Source organism: Hypanus sabinus, chromosome 14 (genome assembly GCF_030144855.1).
Source record: "Hypanus sabinus isolate sHypSab1 chromosome 14, sHypSab1.hap1, whole genome shotgun sequence".
Lineage (NCBI taxonomy): Eukaryota > Metazoa > Chordata > Chondrichthyes > Myliobatiformes > Dasyatidae > Hypanus > Hypanus sabinus.
Window position 1 is genome coordinate 33,241,151 of NC_082719.1, and position 15,206 is coordinate 33,256,356.

Consider the following 15,206-nt stretch of genomic DNA (forward strand, 5'->3'; position numbering starts at 1 on the left):
CCAGAGTAACACTGCTTAGTTTGGCTGTATTCATATATGGCTGAATGTCAATTAAAATTGAATATGAACTTGAATGAACTCCCACAGCCCCCGGTGACTTGGTGACTTCAGTCTCAGAGGCCAACGTGAGAGCATCCTTTAGGAGGGTGAACCCACAGAAAGCAACTGGCCCAGATGGGGTGCCTGGCTGAGTGCTAAAGACCTGTGCTGATTAACTGGCTGGAGTTTTCACTCATATCTCTAAACTCTTGCTTCGACAGTCTGAGGTATCCACCTGCTTCAAGCAGGCTTCAAACTATACTGGTATAGAACCAGTATAGTTGAATATCGTAACCTGCCTCAATGACTATCATCCAGTAGCACATACACCCACTGTGATGAATGTCTTTGAGAGGTTGGTGATGAAGTATATCAACTCCTGTCTGAGAAGTGACTTGGATCTGTCCCAAATTGTCTATGTGCACAATAGGTCCACAGTAGATGACATTTCATTAGCTCTTCACTCAAATTTGGAACTTCTGTACAGCAAAGATGCAGGTTTCAGGATTCTCTTTATGAACCACAGCTCAGGATCCCCTCAAAAATATCAATGTGTTTCAATACCTCTTTGTGCAATTGGATCCTTGATTCCTCACTTGCAGAACCTAGTCAATTCAGATGGGCAAAAATACCTCCACAATCTCCATCAGCACAGGTGCACCACAAGGCTGTGAACTTAGCTCCCTGCTCTACTTGCTTTATACTTAGGACTATATAGCTCTAATGCCATATTTAAGTTTGCTGACTACACCACTTTCATTAGCTGAATCAAAGGTGGTGACGAATCAGCATATAGGAGAGAGACTGAAAATCTTGCTCAATGGTGCCATAACAACCACCTCTCTCACTCAATGTCAGCAAGACCAAGGAGCTGATATTTGACTTCAGGAGAAGGAAACTGGAGTCCTTGGGCCAGTCCTCATTGGGGGGGGGGGGAGGAGGGGAACTGAGGTTCAGAGGATCAATAAATTTAAATTCCTTTGCATTATCATTTCAGAGTATTTGTCCTGGGCCCAGCACATAAATGCAATTATAAAGAAAGCCTGACAGAGTTTCTACTTCCTTAGAAGTTTGCAAAGACTTGGCATATCTAAAACTTTGACAGACCTCTATAAATGTGTGGTGGAGAGTATACTAATTGGTTGCATCATGGTCTGCTATGGAAACACCAATGCCCTTGAATGGAAGATCCTACAAAGAGTAGTGGATATGGTCTAGGCCATTACAGGAAAAGGTCTCCCGATCATTGAGCACATCTACACTGAGTGCTATCACAGCAGAACAACATCCATCATCAAGAACCCCCACCACTCAGGTCATGCTTTCTTCTCACTGCTGTCATCAAGAGAAGGTACAGGAGTCCCAGAACCCACACTACCAAGTTCAGGAACTGTTATTACCCCTCAACCATCAGGATGCTGAACCCGATGGGATAACTTCACTCAGCTTCACTTGTCCCATCACTGAAATGTTCCCACAACCTATGGACTCACTTTCAAGGACTCATCATCTCATGTTTATTGCTTATTTATTATTATATTTTCTCTTTTGTATGTGCACAGTTCCTTATCCTGTGCACATTGGTTGTTTGTCCTCCTGCTGGGTGCAATCTTTGATTGATTCTATTATGTCTATGGCCACTAGAAAACTAACCTCAGGGTTGTATATGGTGACATACATGTACTTTGATAATACAGTAAAATCATTTTGAACATTGACACTCTCTGCTTAACAGCACTTTGTGAACACCTTCTCCAAAACAGTTGCAGCAGTTCAAAACATGGTTCGCCATTGTCATTGCACAGAAATTACTTAGAATGGGTAATAATGCTCACCCTGCCCACATCCTAAAATAACTATTAAGTGATAAACTGAGGATCAGAGATAAGCACATGGATGACAGAGGGCTATGTAGGAGGGAAAGATTAGATTGATCTCAGCGTAGGTTAAAAGGTCAGCACAACATTCTGGATCAAATGACCTGTATTGTGCTGTACTGTTCTATGTTTTATATTCTAAATGACAATCATGAAAATTGTATCTATTGCAGGTAAATGAGATTAAGATTGATGGGTGCAATGGTTGGTGTAGTGGACCAAAGGGCCCGTTTCTGTGCTATACAACTCTATGGCTGCATGACTCCATCATTTATAATGCTAGGGTAAATGAAATACAATAAAATAGAACAAATATTTAAGATATGGCAGGAACACAGATCAACAGGTCCATCCTCCCTCAAATCATGCTCCTAGTCCAGAGGTTTCATATCACTTCAATTTTTTTGCTCTGTTTATTCAGTATTTTACTTCAAATTTGAATGTCTTTCATCATACTATCATTTAACCTAATACACTGCACAAAGACTATTCCTCATGCCCTAGCCTTTATCTAATTGAATATTTATTTCAACAATACAAATTTTGAAGTTTTCCCTCTAGCTTTCTCAATTAGCAGCTAAAAGACTGCTGAGCAGAAACTGCTACACGACATATAAAAAAATTTAATTGGTTGAATTAACCAAAGACCAGTGTAGAAACAGATTCTGAAGAGCTGGGCATAATCCATTTCTTCCCTTTACATGAACAGAGGATGTGAGTGAGATCTTAAATTAGAACTTTGCATCAGTATTTATCAAGGAGAAGGATGTGGAGGATAGGGAGATCAGTGTGGAGCATGCTAATTTGCTAGGTAATTTCAAGATAAAGAAAGGAGGTAACATTGGGTCTCTTAAAGAACATTAAAGTGGTTAAGTCTCCAGGGCCTGATGGGACAAGACTCCATTTACTGAGATGACTCAGAAATAAGATTGGTGGGGCCTTGGTCAACATATTTGTATTCTCTCTAGCCACAGGCAGTGTCCCAGAGAACTAGCATGTAGCTAAGGATAATCCTGGAAACTACTGATGGGTGACCTTCACATCATTAGTAAGGAAGGTACTGGAGAGGATTCATATGCAATTGGAAAACCATGGCCTAATTAGGGACAGTCAGCATGGCTTTATGTAAGGCAAGTCGTGTCTTGCTAACTTGATTGAGTTTTCTGAGGAGGTAACAAAGACAATTGATAAAGGTTAGAGCTGTAGATGTTGACAACATGATTTCAGTAAGGTTTTTAAACCAGGACAAAAGATGCATGGGATGCAGAGTGAGTTGTCCATTTGGTAGTAGGTTTTCAGACAGTACAAAGACCGGTGGTATTGTGGATAGCATAGAAGATTGACAAAAGGATGAAATGAGATACAGATCAGTTGCAAGTATGAATGGAGAAGTAGCAAGTGAAGTTTAACCTGGCCAAATCTGAAGTGCTGCACTCTGGAATTACTGTAGAGACAGTACACTATAAATGGCACACCCTTAATAGTGTTGATGTGCAGGGGGATGTTGGTATCCAAGTCTATAGCTCCCCAAAAGTGGCTATTCAGGTTGATAGAGGTTTAAAGGCATATGGTATGCTTGTATTTATTTATTGAGTTCAAGAGCTAAGAAATTACGTTGCAGCTTTAAAAAAAACTCTATTTAGTCCGTATCTGCAGTACTGTATTCATTTCTGACCTCCTCATTACAGGAAGGAAGTTCAGGCTTTGGTGAATGTGCAGAGCAAGTTTATCAGTATGCTGCCTGGTTTAGAGGGCCATGTGCTACAAGGAAAGAGCGGACAAACTTGGATTGTATTCTCTGGAGTGACGGAAGCTGAGGCTAAATCTGACAGATGTTTGTTAGATTTTGAAAAACATGGACAGGCAGCCAGCATCTCCCCTGCCATGGCTGAAATGTGTAATACCAAAAGGTACTCATTTAAGGTGAAGAGGTCAAGTTCAAAGGAGACACAAGGAGTGGGTGACTGGAATGCACTACCTGAGGTTGTGGTAGTGGCAAATACACCAGAGATGTTCAAGAGGCTCTCAGGTAAGCACATGAATGTGCAAGAAATAGAAGGGCATTGATATTATTTAGAGAGAAGAAATTGGTTTAGTTGGGCATTTGATAACTAATTTAATTAGCTAGGCAAAATGCTGTGGGCCTAAGAGCCTGTTCCTGTGTAGTACTGTTCTTTTTTTTTTTTTAAATAATTTTTTATTGCATTTTTAAATGATTACAAAGTATGAAAAAAACAATGTATATAACCCATACCCCCTCCCCTTAACCCCTCCCCCCTAACTGCCCCTTAGAAAAAAAAGAAAGAAAGAAAGAAAGAAAGAAAGAAAGAATGCCTGGTGGTTGGAAGATCTCCACATGCTCCATGGAGTTCGTAATAATTTTAATATGTATATTTATTTCTTTCCCCTAATAACCAATTGTTTCATCTTAAAAGCATCTATATATTTAATCCTATCTTTTGTAAATAAGGGCTCCAAATTTTCAAAAATGTTTCATATTTATCTCTTAAATTATAAGTAATTTTTTCTAATGGAATACAACCATAGATTTCTTTCTTCCAAGAATCTATACTTAAATGTGAATCCGATTTCCAAGTAACTGCAATAGCTTTTTTGGCTACTGCCAGTGCAATTTTTATAAATTCTTTCTGATACTTATTTAGTTTGAGTTTTATTTAAATTCTTTCTGATACTTATTTAGTTTGAGTTTTATTTTGTTACTTTCAATTAAGGGCTTATTTAAGAGAAAAATTAGGTCAAACAATGTTATTGCCGAAATCTAATGAAATAGAAATTTTAATTCAAAAAGGAAATATCAAAAAATTTGTATCTTGCATGTATAATTTGATTCAAAGACAGGTAGTTAAGCAAGGAGTCCATAAGTCAAGACAAAAATGGGAAAGTGATTTGAATATTAAAATTGAAGAAACAAATTGGTCAAGACTATGCCTTGACAGTATGACAAATACAATAAATGTTCGGTTAAGATTAGTGCAGTATAATTTTCTACATCAATTATATATTACACCACAAAAAATAAAAAAATTTAATCCAAATTTATCGGATCAGTGTTTCCGATGTAACCAGGAAACTGGTACTTTTTTACATTCGACATGGTCTTGCTCTAAAATTCAACCTTTTTGGACAAATTTAAGACTTTTACTGGAACAAATTACAGGAACACAATTTCCTCATAATCCAATATTATTTTTACTAGGTGATATTGAAGGGATAAAACCGAAACTCAAACTAAATAAGTATCAGAAAGAATTTGTAGTACTGTTCTTAATTCTCTGTTCTGCAGAATTTCAAAACACTTAGGCTGTGGACTGGGGGTGTAGTCAAAGCTCTTCATTGTCTACAATAGTGAATGGCAGAGTTCTATTCCTGAGATATATTAAGGAATATGGTTTGTGAAAACAAGTGTTGTCCTATTTATGGAGATAAAGAGCATCAGTTGAGAATTCTGCTTCAAAACGTTCCCTCTCTGAAATATTGGTTAAAATATATGGAAATTACTGTCACTAACCAAACAGATTTGAATTGCTCATTGTAATTATATGGAAAGATAATAGTATGTATTACCTGATGTAAAAAAAAATTCTACAGTTAGAAACAAACAATGGCCAGAATTGTGTTTTCCTTTTTGGGAACCTTTCAGTGATATTGATGCTTTTAATTATGAAGTATGGCTTATCTATGATGAAAGAAGAAATCTTCATCAAAAGGATAGCTGCCTATTATGCAGACTAGAAAAGAAAAAGCTTTAGAAATCACCCAGAGATTGCTTGAAGACTGATAATAGTTAATAGAACATTTTAGTATGTCCTGCTCCGATTTCCTGAAAGGCTTTTCACTGAAACAGGAATTTTTTTAAAACAGAGCTTTCTGTAGTGCACTGGGAAATATGAAATTTTGAGCTAAGTGCACCTAAAAAAAACATCAATAATATATTGTAATAGATGCTTTAAAATCTTTACATTGTTGTTTATTTTGCTAAGAATAAAAAAAAACAAATAATATACACCATTACTTCTGAATCTCAGTAGCAACTGGAGCAGGCTCGGGCACATATTGAAGCATGTATGGGCTCCTCTTAATATACTTACAAATTCTTAAAAGTTTAAAGCCTTCCTTTACAAAAAGAAAATTTCTGAAATCACAAAATTAATGTTATTTGATCAATACTAATTTATTCATCCCTTTCTTTTCCACCAGTCTAAATCCCATTGATAATTAACACCTATTACATGGTCTTTTCCCCAGTTCTTCTTTCTTGGTACTGAAGCTTCACAAAGGCAAACCTATCTACATACATGCAATGATTTACCTCCCCTCCCTCCCCCACACACACACCAGAATATGCTTATCATTCAGGAAATATTGTTTTTAATCTCTCTCAAATTAGCAGCACATCAATCTTCTTAAAATAACAACTGACTATTTTGCTCATATTTACTTGGGGAATTCAGTTGCTTTTGTCCATTTGATTATTTAAGCACTCGTTCAACCAGTATTGTACTCTATCCCAGCAACAAAATGATCTATTTGTTCCTCAGACTACCTAATATTGTCAATTTGTTTCATAACTTTATAAATTTAAATAATCATGTTTATTTTTAACAAGTTCCTTAATTTTATGCAGAATGAATATTGCTTTATGTCAACTAATCGTGATGTCAAGCAATGCATTTGCAACTAAATCGCGCTTGGCTTAATTCATTGCATGCATTGCAGCAGTTCAATTTTTCCAGCACTATTTTCTTACAAAGTAGGCTTGATAGTCCAATTAAAGAGAATGTTTTCCTTATGATCTTAAGCCTCCATCTTTCATGCTCTGTCATACTGAGTTAGTGCAATCCAGGTGATACAATTAATGCTGATCACTGCAATTTGCAATGGGAATTTAAACAACATTCCCACACGTCAAGAAAGCGGACATAGGTTCACATATTATAGACTGTAACAATTGATTAAAACTTATAGTTTAAGTAACTTACACAAGAAATAAATAGAAACTCCAATTAACGATTCATTATTGGTATAGACAAAATATCAGCTTGGGTTTCATTCCTCATCTGACTGCTTAAAATGCAGTATTTGTGTGATTATAATTTAGAATGTACTACAATGTGGAAATGCTGATACTGAATCACTTTTGTGTCTTATACTATCAAATGTGGTCAACTTTAATAACAAAATAACTCCAATACAATGAAAATGTCAAAGTAGTCTTAACCTGCCCGATACTAAAACTTTAACAAACTTCCACAAACTAAACAACAGATAGGTAGATTGCCACTTAATTAAATTCATAATCTTTCAAAGAGGGTAAACTAGTAACTCAATCTAGGAAATTTAGCCTCTTTGTAGTACAAGTAGTAGGTTTGCTAATGTTTCTGATAAACCTCTATCTCATATTAAAATAGTCAAGCATAAACTTTCCATTAACTGTTAGGCAGCACTCAAGTTTAATTGCTTCTATCATATTAATTTCTATAACTCAGCACCCCTTCCCATCCCCAGTGCTCCTAATACCAACAGATTTATTCTAACGCCAAAGCTCCCATTCTCCTCTTCAACAGTGCCACTGCCCTCCCCAATAGTCCATTTCTCAATGCTATACTCAATTCACCCTTTGACCCCCAACTTCTTTTAAATAGCAGATCAAATCCCATTCCAGCCACCCACTCATCCATACAGTGTACTCTGGCACTAATCGTTTGAGGCCCGAGGTAGATCTATGATTCAGATGCCAAGCCTGCAGTTAAACACACAACAGTCAGGCCTTTGGCACTTCTGGACAGTCACACGCCTTAGGTGGAGTGCCTAACTTCTAATTCACTACACACTAACAATCCTATAAATTCATCACAAACCAACCTAGCAATACCTGCATAATGACACAAAATTCACCAGAGACAGCATGGCAGTGCAATCTGGCTGCTTTTTCCTGTTATTACTCCACCCAACAAGACACTCTTGCACATCAAAGGAAGCAGGGGCAGCAAATCTCCAATGAAGGTTAATTTTTTTCATTGCTCTTTGGATATCTACTACATGCTTCAAATGAATCACAGGACACTTAAAACCAAGGTCCACTTGTTCATGACCTTCACCCTTATTGCAAGCCAATTGCTTAGCCACATGCTGCACTGATACAGTTCTAGCAGCACTATTAATTATTAAATGATCAGTTCTCCAAGTCATCAATTCTAATGCAGGGGCCATTCAAATACCAAATCATTGTTGACAACTTCACTGACTACCAATAAGAGGGATTGCTGCTATTCAAATATAATAAACAAATTTCTAATATATGTATATTACTCTGAAGTTCTACACAATCATTAATACAAAAGGTTAATTTAAAAATCTGTATTGTACCAAAAAGAGAATTTTGCCATATCAGCATAAATAACTGGAGGCATTTGCTGGATTTCGGGACTATATGCATTTGTTAAGATAGAAATACCTAACAGGGAAAATGGAAAATTTTGAATCTGAATTAAACGAGTAGATTCAAATATTCCAACAGAGTGCAGCTGAAGTTAATTGCTTCCTGCATGGTTGTCACTCCCCCTCATATAGTTCATTTTAAATGCTTGAAATCTTGCTTTCAAACTAAAGGAATGAATACTTTAACCATACAGTGAATTATATTTTACCATCAACTTGACATGAAATCTCAAACACGAGGAAATCTGCAGATGCTGGAAATTTAAACAGCACACACACAAAATGCTGGTGGAACACAGCAGGCCAGGCAGCATCTAGAGGGAGAAGCACTGTTGACGTTTCGGGCCGAGACCCTTCGTCAGGGTCTCCCTATAGATACTGCCTGGTCTGCTGTGTTCCACCAGCATTTTGTGTGTGTTGACATGAAATCTCCTTCATTTGTCTTTGCATATTTAAAGGCACGTACTCATTCTGAGATACAATTCTGTTAACGTACTGGCCATGTGGGCCAGAATGTTGGTGATTGGTGGAGGACACCAGTCATTCCTGAAATGGACCATACACATCAACATGTAGATATTTACTAGCAATAGTCCTGAGTTATTTATCAGGGGCAGGAGTTGCAGCTGATTTTTCTGTTTAGATTTAGAATGAAAATTTCTTTGCTAAAACACAAGCTACTTTTAGTAGATAGATTGAGAAAGTGTTACTTAAAACAGATCAGCAAACTCTTGGACGAACAATGAGCCTAGGAGCATGACCTCACCAGCTGTCGAGGCCTTTCAAGAGCAGAGCAGGTCACTTGCACCCAGAGAGACGTTGCATTATTCTTAATCTGCCAATCAACTGGGAGCCAGCCTTCCCAGCAATACAGAGGATGGAATTGCAGCTTGCAGACATCACCCACTCGTATTTACCTAGTCCAGATAGGAAGGACACATTTTGATGATCCTCTGAACCCCTGGATACCAGCAGTCATACTCAGACAGTGTCTGTACATACAGCAGAGGAATAGGTTCAACCCCCCATGATACCTGATGGAAATCAAAGCTGAAAGCAAAGCTTTATTTGCTGTTAAGGCTACAATTCACTTGTTAATTATTATTAAAACTGAAATAAATAGTAAAAGAAAAATGTACCACTGTCTTCAAAATTAAATGCTAAAGTTTAAAAGACAAAAAGTTAGAAATAAGTAAAAATGTAATACTAAAATAGGGCAAATTAATTTTAAAAGACCAATTTACCTTTCCCTTCCCTCCTTATTCTTTATCTCATAAAAACCTGTAAAACCATTGGGCTGTCAGATCCTTCATCAGGTCTGAAGTGAAGGAGGAGACGAGTTGCAATTCAAAAGCCCGAGAACCCAAGCAAAACTAAGCTCTGCCACTAGGCCACTGGATTCCATGTGGAGTCCAAAGCAAAGAAAAATTAGAATTACAAATTATCAGTAAATCCTCAACATCTCAAGTTTCACTACACTTGTGGTTTTGATAGAGGGTTAACTTCATTTTCAACAACTAGCATGATTCATATTTGAAGTATTCATTTCATTTAGTACGTATACCAACTTTTATTCAACCATCACTATTGTATGTATATCATTTGCATGGTTCCATTTTTTGTCAATTTCAATTTTAAACAGTCAATAGGTTTGTTTTCCCAAAGTAAATGGGCCTAATTTCTTTCATATCTCCAAATAACTCAAGGTTTTCATTTCCAGGATCATTTCTCATGCTCAGCTCTGAAGCCATTCAGAATTTCAACATCCTTTCTGTTAAGTGACCAGCCATTCAGAAAGTACAAGATTTAATATTCAATCCCTTTATTGGTCCCTTACTATGCTAATGAATTACAACTTCTGACTTCTAACCCAGTTACCCAAAAGATCAAGATCTTTTAGAATTTAGTAACTGGCCCACTTCCTATTTAAGTATCATTCATAATTCTGTACAATATTTTAATAATATTTGTCAATATATTATATAATGAGTATAGTGGTCTGGAGAAAGATCTTTGGTACCATGCCCATAACTTCGTTTCGACCTGTAAAGTTCCCATTAATGACTATCTCCTGTTTCTTATTTAAAGCCAATTTTCTAATCAATTTCATTCCCTATTAACATAGATTTTTAAAGTACTTACATGGACAAGTATACATCAATTTTTTTGTCTGCTCTCTGTAATATAGTTGGAGGAAAAAGAACAATTGAATACACTTGCTTGGTGCACAATTCAATAAAGTCTTACAGCAGGTTTTGCTTTTACAGCTAGTTGCCATATCCAAAAATGTTTCCCAATAACTTTAGAATGAAATCTCAAATATTTGGTACAATGGATGAGTATCACTTCTGACTAGGCAGCCAACGTTCCACAAGAAGGAAGAGGAGGAGAGGATTGATAGAATAGTACAGTTTAGCAATGGATTAAGTATCATAACAGATATTATTTAGTATAACATATTAAATAATATGTCTATATAATTTCCACATCATTTATTTGCATGCCTTTTGTCTCTGAGAAAAAAAACTAGAAAATAATCAAAATGAAATAGGATGCAGACACTTTAGACAAATTAATCTTAGATTCCTCCTGAACAGACGAACAGTTAGTGCTCTCTCTCTCTCTCTTGCAAGTTTCCCATGTCTAGTCCACATGTTTTCCGATACATAACAATCATTCATGTCATAATGTAATCATCATCAGTAAAAATATTTATCTCTCAGCCATTAAGTTCACAAAATCGGTCAATGTTAAATATCTCAATACAAGAGCAGCAGCGTCCTTTGATCCACACAGCATGTTGCAGATTAACAAAGAATTGATCATTTGCCATCTCTTTCGGATGCCTGCAGGATTAGGCTCCAAGATTGGAAGTCAACAAGTGTAAACACTGCAAAACTCAAATCAGACTGTGAAGGAAGACCATTAAAATCTCCCTGGACACAGATGTAAAGCAGGTACAAGATATTACTTTGCCTCATTTGTAAAGTTTCTATAATTGTTGCACAGCAGAAAATTCCTGTTCATTTGTGTATTTGTTGTGGGAAACTAATCATAAATGCTGATCCCCTTAGCTACATCATTTTGCCCATGCACTCTGGATAAAATACAGGTAAATTCTAAATGCCTTCACAATTAGAAAAATATTTATGTTACAGGTCTGACAATGAAATTTATATTTCTTCAAAGAAATTCATCTTTACAATCAGTATTCTCAATAGTAGATAATGCCAAGTGTCTGGTAGAATTCAATTTACTTTTTGTCTAACTGAATTGAACATGCTTTGTTATTTAAAACAGCATCATCATTGTGACTAGTAGTAGACACACATATACAAATGAATCTGAATTCCCCATAACATGGCCTAGGACATACAAGAAAAATGTATTAGGTCACTGCTGTTAGATATGCCACAATTATTTTTTTTAATTCACAGAAAATACAACAACAGATTAGAATTTAATATTTGTTGTATATTCATGATGTTATGTTAACTTATAACTAGTAGAGTATTTGGAAAGAAATTATATTTCATGTGCTGTCCCTCATATGGTTTAAAGGAAGTATTCCATTACTGAACTTCATAAATTAATTAATGGCTAATAAATTATTTTACAAAATAATTTAGTAGTTTGCTTAAAAAGGTTTAAATTCTCTTACAGAATTCAGAGGGTCATTCAGGAATTTCTTCAGTCAGGGGTTATTACAAACATACCATTTCATCATTCATGGAGTAACCATTTTTCTTTAAGAAATAAATCTTATGAGAGATCAGCTTTTATCATCCTCTTCAAAGTGTCATCAAAAAAATCCATAATACCAGAGATTGATAGACTGTTAGGACTTGAATCAATAACTAGTCAGTCAAGATGTGAACTTTTGGCACTTTATAGTGACAACTCTTTTAATCTTAACCATACTACATCTAACTAAATGCAGGTGCAGTTTTCTTGTCAAATTGTTCAGGTCATAATTTTCTTTGAAAGGAACGACTGAAAATGTTAACTTTACATGATCTCTTTTGCCTTTTGGCAAAAGACATCTTTCTGGCTGATTAATTTCTGGGACAACAGGTTTAACTTGGGGAAACAAAACACCTACTTTTTCTTATTTTACTATGAATTCTTAATAGTAACTTGATATTTAAAACATTTTATTATTTTTCTTTTCATGTGCAATTACAAATATTTGTCTTTTTTTGGTGGTTCAGCCTCTCACTGCTATGGGTGGAAGTTCCCACTTGCTTCAAGAAGGCAACTATGATAACATGAGCTGCCTAAATGACTATCACCCAATAGCACTCAGATCTACAGTGATGAAATGCTTTAAGAGGTTGGTCATGACTAGACTGAGCTCCTGCCTCAGCAAGGTCCTAGACCCACCGTTATTTACCTATTGCCACAATAGGTCAACCGCAGATACAATCTCAATGGCTCTTCACACAGCCTTAGACCACCTGGATAATACAAACACCTATGTCAGGATGCTATTTAATCGACTATCACTCAGCATTTAACACCATCATTCCAACAACCCTGATTGAGAAGTTACAGAACCTGGGCCTCTGTACCTCCCTCTGCAATTGGATCCTCGACTTCCTAACCGGAAGTCCACAATCTGTGCGGATTGGTAACAATCCTTGCTGACAATCGACACTAGTGCGCCTCAAGGGTGTGCTTAGCCCACTGCTCTACTCTCTCTATACCCATGACTGTGTGACTAGGCATAGCTCAAATGCTATCTATAAGTTTGTTAATGATACAACCATTGTTGGTAGAATCTCAGATCTCACAGGAGTGAGATATACCAACTAGTGGAGTGGTGCTGCAGCAACAACCTTGCATAAACATCAGTAAGACAAAAAGAGCCAATTGTGGACTTCCAGAAGGAACACATACCAATCCTCACGGATGGGGTCAGTTTCAAGTTCCTGGATGTCAAGATCTCCGAGGACCTAACCTGGTCCCAATATATTGAGGCAGCCATAAAGAAGGCAAGACAGCTACTATATTTCATTAGGAGTTTGAAGAGATTTGGTATGTCAATAAAAACACTCAAAAACTTCCATAGATCTACCATGGAGAGCATTCTGACTGGCTGCATCACTGTCTGGTATGGTGGGGGATTACTGCACAGGACTGAAAGAAGCTATAGAGGCTCATAAATTTAGTTGGCTCCAAATTGGCCTACAAAGTACTCAGGACATCTTCAAGGAGCCATGTCTCAGAAGGGCAGCATCCATTATTAAGGATGCCCAGCACCCAGGTCATGCACTTTTCACAGTTACCATCAGGTAGGAGGTACAGGAGCCTGAAGGCACACACTCAGCAATTCAGGAACAGCTTCTTCCCCTCTGCCATCTAATTCCGAAATGGCATTGAACCCATGTGTGGTAAACTATGTATACCTGTCTAGACACACCCCTCTGCTGACTGCTCCTGTGGCTCCTCCCACAGACCCCTGTATAAAGGCAATTGGAGGCACTGCTCCCCACTCAGTCTCCGAGATGCTGTGCTCCGTTTTGCTGCTAATAAAAGCCTATCGTTCGCCTCCCATCTCCAAGAGTTATTGATGGTCCATCACCATGGACACTACTTCAGTTTTTTAACATTTATTATTTCTGTTTTGGAAGATGTTTTCATTCTATTCAATACATGTATACCGTAATTGATTTACTTATTATTTTTCTTTTTCTATATTATGTATTGCATTGAACTGCTGCTGCTAAGAAACAGATTTCATGACACATGCCAGTGATAATAAACCTGATTCTGATTCTTCTTTTTTTAAAAAAACATTATGATATCAACACACACAAAATGCTGGTGGAACACAGCAGGCCAGGCAGCATCTATAGGGAGAAGCACTGTCGACGTTTCGGGCTGAGACCCTTCGTCAGGACTAACCAAAAGGAAAGATAGTACTATCTTTCCTTTCAGTTAGTCCTGACAAAGGGTCTAGGCCCGAAACATCGACAGCACTTCTCCCTATAGATGCTGCCTGGCCTGCTGTGTTCCAACAGCATTTTGTGTGTGTTGTTTGAATTTTCAGCATCTGCAGATTTCCTCGTGTTTGAACATTATGGTATCAGTAGCTTTGCATATATTATTATTTACTTTTTTAAAATTTAGTTCCTAAACTACTGGCAATAGAATTTAACACAGACACATCAGCCCATTTTAATGGAACGTCACCAGAACTTCATTATAAACATAAAACAGGAGATATTACACAGATTAAGTGGTGTTTATCTCTGTTCATTCTTATCTAGTTTCCATCTGGCCTATCATATGGATAGATCATGAGGTTTTTAAAAATACTCTAGTTAAAAGTAGATCATTTCTATGGATGATATATTCCAACGAAAGTTTTTTTGTTGTGATTTTATCTATCATAAGGATACACAGATGGCTGTTTCCATTCTCTATGCTTACACATCTTCAAAAATGGTGTCAGTGAGTCCATTGCAAGAGACCCAAAGAATCGCAATTCAGAATTACAGAACAAAAATCTGGTGCAAGGAGCAAACATTAATGATCATTTAACTAGTCTTTTGGTACGGGGCCAGTCTATTCTGCACAGCTCTCATACTCAATGTATATTTATAAACATTAAGGTCACAAGTTTCTCATGTTAGTCCTTCTGCAGTTCAACTGGCATTTAAAAATAACTTACCGATACCATCTCATGCTTTTCCTTTCCAAATCAGATCAATTTTTCAGCAGAAGCTCAACTGATGGATTCATAACTTCCTGTTTGAAATCCAACTCCAGGACTAGATGCCCCATGAATAATGAAAATTAACAACCGATGTCTGGAATTATTGTACA

The 15,206-nt window shown here is 36.8% G+C and overlaps 1 protein-coding gene and 1 long non-coding RNA gene across 2 annotated transcripts in view; one reads left to right on the plus strand and one right to left on the minus strand.

Annotated features, from left to right (window-relative positions):
- The window catches only part of ppargc1a (peroxisome proliferator-activated receptor gamma, coactivator 1 alpha), a 589,189-nt gene that overhangs the window by 558,794 nt on the left and 15,189 nt on the right, over positions 1–15,206 (minus strand). The gene's annotated exons all lie outside the window — the stretch shown is intronic.
- The window catches only part of LOC132404649 (uncharacterized), a 49,084-nt gene continuing 45,037 nt past the window's right edge, over positions 11,160–15,206 (plus strand). The window contains exon 1 of the long non-coding RNA XR_009515634.1: positions 11,160–11,332. This is a non-coding gene — a long non-coding RNA (uncharacterized LOC132404649). The remainder of the gene's footprint in view (positions 11,333–15,206) is intronic.